Source organism: Pholcus phalangioides, unplaced genomic scaffold (assembly GCF_987345545.1).
Source record: "Pholcus phalangioides strain wild (caught in Gottingen) unplaced genomic scaffold, Ppha-v1.0 ptg000002l_1, whole genome shotgun sequence".
Classification (NCBI taxonomy): Eukaryota; Metazoa; Arthropoda; class Arachnida; order Araneae; family Pholcidae; genus Pholcus; species Pholcus phalangioides.
In genome coordinates this window covers 4,602,706-4,611,051 of record NW_028301595.1, presented here as the reverse complement: position 1 = coordinate 4,611,051, position 8,346 = coordinate 4,602,706, and positions in this window count along the sequence as shown.

Here is an 8,346-nt window from a genome sequence, read left to right as displayed (position 1 = left end):
AGTGTAAAAGTTTGATGTCCAAAGATGACGATACTTGGCCGTTTTGTATTCTCCTTTATAAGGATTTTTTAATGTTGATACTAATCACTAGTTTCAAAAAATTAATCAAGAGATTCAAAGGAGAAAATTTTATCAAAATTTTGATTTTTCATCAAACACAATTCCCAATACAATACAAAAACCACCGTGTCTTTTTTATCACTTTTGTTCAATTTAATGTTTGGTATAAATTTGCAGATGTTGGATGGTGCTTTTGATGATTTAAAATGTTCACAACTGTCTCCCCTCCTTATTTGAAATAGATCCATGCTATCAGGATTCTATCAAATTTTTTGTTAACACTTTCATTACATTCATATTCAAGCCTCATATTCTATTCATATATATAGAAATGTCTTCTTCACTTGTCAATACAAGATTCATAGAAAGAATGGTTATTTGTGGAGATGCATCTCCACAAATAACCGGTCTTTCGATGAGAAGAAAATATGTTCCGAAGGGAGGGTCCATAGATGAGAAATGGTCAAGAGAAACTGTTCTAGACAATAGAATATGAGATTCATCGAAAGACGAAGATTACAAGAAAGAAAATTCATCAGTTCCCCCACGGGGACACTGATGAATTTTCTTCCTTGTAATCTTCATCTCCACAAATAACCAGTCTTTCGATGAATCTCGTATTCTATTGTCTAGAACAGTTTTTCTTGACTATTTCTCATCTATGGACCCTCCCTTCAGACCATATTTTCTTCTCATGGTCCAAACTTATCCACGGTTCCCCCATCTATGAGTGAGAGCCTTCCCACTTTTATTTTTTGAGTGAATTTACAATAAACAAAATTGTTATGAATGAGGTCGATTGCCGAACCCTTGGGCTATAGTTCAGTAAGCTTCCCTCTTTTTGATAAGGTTCCATGTAGGGCCGCCTCAACATCGTTGACCCCACCCTGGGGCAAAGTCATACTTTTGGGGGGGGGGCATTCTTAGCTGGTAGTAGACAGCTTACATGATTGAATATTAACTCTCAAAAATCATAGTAACAAATATCTTATAAACCCGCTATGGATACGAAGCCCCTAGGCCATTCCTAGATAGTCCCCTGGTGTTAAAATGAACATGATTCTAAGAGCATTTTTGCTTGATTCTGGAAGTAGCAGCACTTTTCCCTATCACATTTCACTTGGAAGCTTCATTTCTGCTCCCTTAACCTTCTTTCATGGCTCCCTCTTTCATTTTATTTGCATCATGTCCCCTTTTAAATATTCCAGGACCACAAGGGAGGGACCATGTGGTCCCAGGTTGAAAAGCACTGGTCTGGAAAGAATCTTCTTCCTGGGATTGAGGAATTTATTACATTTTTAGGGTGTAATTGAGTAACATTGAATTTATGATGTTAATGAGAAGGGGGAATTGTTATTTTTAGTCAGTGAGACCGTATTCACGCATTTCTGAATGATTATATTGTTGAAGTGTGTGCATAGATTTGATTGAGATGAAGTGTTACTTTGATGCAGTTATTATACTAGGATGCCTTCCCTATATATTTGATGGATAAATGCTCAATTGGATTTTTGCCTGCGCCTTTATTCCATGAACAAGGGAAATACAACCCATTTGTTGTTAATTCGTTATTTTATTGGGACAACAACAGATGTTTTTCTAATCATCTAATGTCCATTCGTATGGGGACTGATATTTTGAAATCCATTTGGATTATTTCGATTTAGTTTTCTTTCATTTCTTTTTTTACCATGTGTACCATAAGACCAAAAAAATGCTTGTGAAGTTTTTCATTTCATTCTCTTGCCTGTTGATAATGGTAAATGCTATCCAATACATTCACGGGTAAAAAGCCCAGAATAAAGACGTTTATTGACATTTTTGACTTTTACCAACTTGCTGCGGTTTAAAAAAAAGTTGAGATGGTACCATTATTTATTTACCGGTGTTATTTAAATGTGGCATTTATTCATCTTTCAGGGTTTTTGGTAACATGCACCAAAGATTCAAAAGTGTTGGTTAACATTTGTTTTTTGTTTGGAAAATCCATTCCGTGGTGTGACAAACATTGTTATCGTATCAGAGCACATTAAAACGTACACTCACAAAAGGACATGACATGACACATGTCTACAATAGCCCCCAGATGGCAACATAAAGAAACACAATGTCACTCTACTGTTCATTCAGTGGAAAAAGTGACATGGTTTTTCACTTAATGATTTCTTTTTAAAGCCAAATAGGTGGTGCTTCATCTGTTAGTAAAAATAGTTCCGCCAATGTGCCATACATACCATACTTGAACTGACATTCAAAAGAAAAAGTTCCCTTCTTTGGTTATTTGATTTTCCTCTACCTTCATTTGTTGGCAAAACCTGAAGCCTGGGATGCATTGTTAAGTCAGTATGTGGTGGTTCTGACTCTCATTGCATGTAGAGCTCACATTCTGCATGCACATTCAGTGTCTTTACATTTAGCAGTTGCCTGTTGAGCAATGCTGTTATCTATAGGGGAGGGAGGGGGGTTTGTCCTTCTATATAAATAAAATCTGACATCATTTCAAACTTATTTGTGCTGCATGTTCATTATTTCATGATGCAGTGTTTGTCAAAGTGTGCGTCATTGATAGCTGGAGATATTAATTTCTGTGCTTATTTGTGCTTTGAAGGGGTGCTTTTATATGTTAAAATATCCACCACACTATTCTGGGGAGCTTCAGATGACAGGTTTGAGAGCCACTGCCATAAAAGTATGGAAATCTTTAGGTTTTGACTGGTTTCTTTGATTGCCCAGTGTGTACTGTAATGATTATTGCTATACCTATATAGTATCACATTGCATTTACCACATGGTTCTTATAAGGATTTTTTTTAATACATGGCAACAATTATGATAGATAGAATTGTTTTTTTTAAAGTATGAGTAAATTATAATTTTGATTAGTTTGATTACGAATGTACTTAAACTCCTTTTTTAATATTATATTATTTATCGATGTGCATTATATCGTAGTGATTTCGTTCTGAAAAAAAAAGATTAAAAATTGCTCTGTAAAACTTTTTTCTTTAATATTTAAAATTATTGTTCTACAAAACATTAGCATGTGCTCATTTTGTAACCATTGGTTTTTAAGAATTTGATTTTCAAGCAAAAATGTTTCATTAAATTTTTTTTAAATTTGAATCTTTTATGAGAACTGACCATTTTTTTCTGAACTGAATGTTTTCAGTTTCGTTGTGAATTTTTTTTCAATTACAAATATAGTTTGAGGTATTGGGGCTTTCGAATGAGTGGAAGGGTATTTGAGTTTATTACTAGGTTGTATTGAACGTTTCTTAGCGTTTTCACACACACACACAGCTGTTGCTTCCTCTTTTTTTTTATCATATTACCTAAGGTCTTCAAACTTTCAGACATTGCATTCCAAAATACACTGGCGGAAAATAAAATCCCAACAGCAAGAAGAAATTAGTTTAGGGGAATGAAACTTAGGCAAAGGGCAATTGTCTAGGTAACATATTTATTTGATTAAAATTTCAAGGTCACAGGTTAAAGTAAGCGCGAGAGGATTCATTTCAAATGTGAAATGGTGGTACATTAATAACCACTGCAGTCGCCACGATTGTCCGTGGCATCTAGTGGCGTGTTTACCGGGAGAGGGCACTCAGCGGGCTATAAGCAGGGCCATGGACTCCCACATACTGGGGAAGGGCTTCTAGTCTGGGATCTTTGGCGGGCCCCCCAAAGCCAGACTTTTCACAGGTAATGGATTAGTAGCATGAAAAACTAAAAATGATGGTAATTACTAGGCTGGGGCAACCGGGATAATGCTCCAGGAACCTGAGCCAAATAGGTGGCCCCAAAAAAAAAACATTTACTTATTTTGCACATTTCTTAAAATCAGTTTCTTATTCTGCAAAATAAGAATCATCCTCCTTTTTTGAGTATAACCCTTTCAAGGGAGCCCCCGTGAAAAACTATGCACCGGAGCCCCGAGAAGGCTTGCTAAAGCCGTGGCCCCCAAGGCTGGAGCCAGTATACGTAGGGCGGAAATTTTTGGAAGAAAGAAAAAATCGGTTTCCGAAATGCTTCCAAACATTTGACTTTTTTTTTTATACCATGTATTTGAGTCTTTTTTTTCTTTTCATGATGAAAGTGAGCCGCAGCTGACAAAGAGCATTTCAATAAGGTTCAGTTTCGGCTGCTTTAATGCAGGTTTTGTGAATACAAGCACCATTTCCTATAGAAGGACGGGGAGTGTATTCGTGTCGCTTAATGTGGGAAATATGTCACCTGAAGGCATCCGTCCCTATGGGAACCCCTGCTGTCTCCCGCAGAAGAGAAAACAAACTACATTCTTTTTGACGCCGCCGGTCAGGGCTTTGGTGAAAGCTTTTGTGTTTAATGGATGGCCATCAGTGAAACAAGGACACCGACAAAAAGCAGTTCCATAGGTGATCCTAATTTGAATATAAAGAAATTACAGTGGTGAAATCTGCTATAGACGGGGAGAAGAGCTTTGTTTGGAGCCACTTGAAGTAAAATCCTTGTTTTTCCTTGAAAAAAAAACCCCCACAAATGCTGAGATAGGCAGTTCCACAGTATTTTATGGTTTGTGTGGACCGCATTCGGTTGTGCATGTACAGTTTCTGTCAGTAGAACATGTATTACCAGAAAAAACGAAAAAAATTCAAGTTTCTCGTGATTCCGCACCGTTTCCTGACAGAAAAAGTAAGCAATATACAGTATTAAATATAGTTACGCACATTTTTGATAAATTCATACATTTTAAGCATTTTCTTCAATGATAATTTATTCAGAATCTTAAAAACAATCTAGATTATATTTTGCAGCCCTCTAATATTTATAATCAATATAAAGCGTAGTAAAATAATTTTTTTTTCTGTTAGACATATCAATAAATTAATAAAACGGAATAGCTTCGGAATACACTACATTATATATAAGGAAGGGAAAGAAAACGAACTAATCTCCAACGATTTTTCAAATCATTCAAAACGCCGCATTTGGACGTCATTTGGAAGAAAAAATGGAGAGAAGACACGTTTTTGAAAATGGCAGTTGGAAGTTTCAGCCATCTCGCTGTATTTTTTTAACAGAAAGAACATTCTAGAACAACGACAACACAGCAGGCAACGCAGAACACCACAGTGCGCCGGCGCATGCGACTTATCGTCGGTAAAAAGTCCGTTGGTAAGTTCACTTACGAACTAAATCACTTGCGTACTTGCCAACTAAAGCCGTGTAAACATTATACGGACAATGTATGCAGACTTATCGTCTGCATACATTGTATCGTACTTGGCAACTTAAAATTTAGTTACCAACTAAAGCACTTCCCTCGTGTAAATGGGCCTTTAAATGAAGTAGGGAATTTTTAGGGACAATTAGAGAGAGGATGATTTTTGTGATTTTCGTAAAAATTCGGGAGATTTAAGAACTTTTCGGGAGATCGAGAGAGGAAGCTAAAATTCGGGAGACTTGTCAGCTATGACATGGATTCGTTTAAATTATTTCCGGCTATCTTCGAACCAGTACAATTGCCCCCGCCCCCCATATTCGCGGGGTTACCGCGAATAACTGAAATCATATAGGTTTTTTTCTGTATATCTCGTTTATTGAGCAGCATGAGAAGAGCAGCGTGACGCAGAAGATAGAAGGGAATGTAACAGAGGGTGCAGCGATTGTCGGCGATGTTTTCTGAAAGAACATTGTGATTTCTGTTTGCCGTTTCTTTTCTTCTTCATATCATCAAGTATGTTGGAGTATGTTGACAAGGCTTCCTCTTCTAATTTTTCTACATGTGAAGAACGTGCCATATAGGGATCTATGTCATGAAAACAATCTATTGCTGATTTAAACTTTCGAAGCCCTTCCGCTATGTTACTCATGGGTGAACTTGCCTTCCACTTCTTTATATTGATCTTCATCTGGTACCGCTTCAGTTTCAGGAGCAGTCAACCTGCATTAATTCCTTCTCGGTCAATGCCTCTGAATTGTTATTAATTAGCTGTTCGACTTCTCCCCCCATCTGTTTCGCTAACGTGACAATGTCTTTTATAATCTCTTCAGTTGGCTCTGCAGAAATGATCGTGTCCTGGAGCGCACATTGTGGCCAAAAGTTAATAACCCGAGGCGACTGTCTCTCTTAGGAGCTGCCACGGTTCTAGTGTTGACAGTAATGTCATTAGCGAGCCATCCTAAACATGCACAACTCGAATTTTGCAAACAAAACACATGAATAACGATTTCTGAGTGTTGCAAAATTTTTTTCCAGTAAAGGAAAAAAAACCGTGAATACGGGGGGGGGGGGGGGTGTCGACTGTGTATTCAATGACTATAGGTGAAATGGATGACTTCAGTGACGTCACGAGCTTCGCTCGGAGACGTTCTGCTATAGAAAGTGTTGGCATTACCCTCTCTTTTCACTTCAGTATACAGTTTTACTCGGGATGCTGACATTACATGTGCAGTTTGTTTTCTGCCCCGCGACAGCATGCCACCTCAGTGCGCAGAAAAGATCGTATTTCATACCAATATTGCTTTAAATAGTCAGATCTGGCCCTCCCGGGGCTCGTTGGAGAAGTCTCCAAAATGTCACAAACTACCTTACGAGCATTCGCCACCCCGGGGAGCAGTTTTTCGTACGTGCAGCCAATCCTCCACCTCGCGCCACCGTGCCACTTGGGGGTGCAGATGATGTTTTTTTTTTTCAAACCGAGCACAACTCAGGTCTATCGCCATAAGCAATTTACTACCTAGTGAGTTGTGCCAGAATTGTAAGTGTGTGTACCTAGCAGTCTGAGTGCGTATCTAGTGTTGTGTAATATTTTTCAGTGCTGCCATCTATATCTCAGAAGTGAAGTGAGTGATGTGTGTAGTGACTGAATATTTGTACTGTTTGTCGGCCTGTTGCTCTCTGTGGTGAGACCTTTTAACGGGGAGATCGGCTCGCATTTGCGCCTTGAAGTTAGGAACCACAAAAAAACCAAGTGCAGCCAACCACCACTGAGGCGACAAGGTGGGTCTCGAACCCGGGTCCCTGCGAGTCTGTCACTATGACCACAGCGGCGCAGATGATGTTGTACATGGTTACCCCCACGGCTCCTCCACCACAAGTCCTCTCTCTCTTCTGGTTGTCCCATGTACTCCGTTATTTCTTCTGGTTGGCTGTTTGGTTTCGACCGGCGTTAGCTTTCGTTTCTGAGCTGAAAGTTGAAAAAGTTTCCTTCGGATGAGTTGGAGGGCGGTTCACTGCTAATGGTGAGCGTCCTTTTACCACGTTATTGTTCCTCCACCTCGTCTGAATCTTCCTCTGACGAAGCAGCCATCGAGGGTTTTCTCCGATTAGCTTGCGGACGAGCTTTTATAGGCATGAAATTGTCTTGGTTACCTTCGATTAGGCGTATAAGTTTTTCAATTTTCTCTGTACGGTCTGTCCTTTTCAAGAGTTCAGCTCTCCATAAAGGTGTGTTCTCTTCTGAAGGCGCACCGAACTGTAGCTCCTTCCTAAGGGGGCATTTTGTTGAGTCGTTAGCAGAATTTCTAAACGTTAGTATTCGGGGGCCTCTCATCGAGAAGAGATATAAGTCTCCTCTTTATTTCTCCTCTAAGGTGCCTCTTTCCCCGCACCTACAGCTGTCGGTTGATCTAATGTGGAATCTCTTGAGATAGGCTGGAAAGGGTCCATACTCTGTAAAGTAAGGGGTCATTCTCCTTGTCCAACCGTTGTAATCCATTACGGCCTTTGGTAAGATCTGATGGATCTTCCTACTATGGTGTTGGAGTCCCACTGGTGTTGCCATTTTCTTAGCATTGATTGTTTTAACTTTCTTTTTACCAGTGCTCTGGGTAACGGGAGGTGGTGATCCACGGCCTCCTTCTTGGTGGCCTTGTCAAAAAGCTCTGGGACAGGGGCGCTGCGGGTGGAAAAGGTTTGAGAATCCTTGCACTGGTATAAATGGTAATTAATTTAATATTTATACTTATTTTAGGAATCAAAGTTCCCACAGAGACGCATAAAAAGACCAGAAAAGAAGGATTTTTGAGGGAAGTGAGAAAAAAAAAATTGCGCTGAGTCTGTTAGCAGCTAGATTCGAACCTGCGACCTTTGACCTCACAAAGCGACGATTTAAGCCGGGTTTTCCTAGGAATAGGTTTGTTGCGCAGCGTGAACCGAATTAGACTATTTCGCGCCGACAGAAACGTGTTACATAACCACGCTACGCGTTTGTGTTTTCCTAGCGTGGCGCATCAGATCAGGGCGGCTATGTTATAGTATTTGGCCTTGGCATCAGCTATCCTGTTTCGTCTGCATGCTCCGGT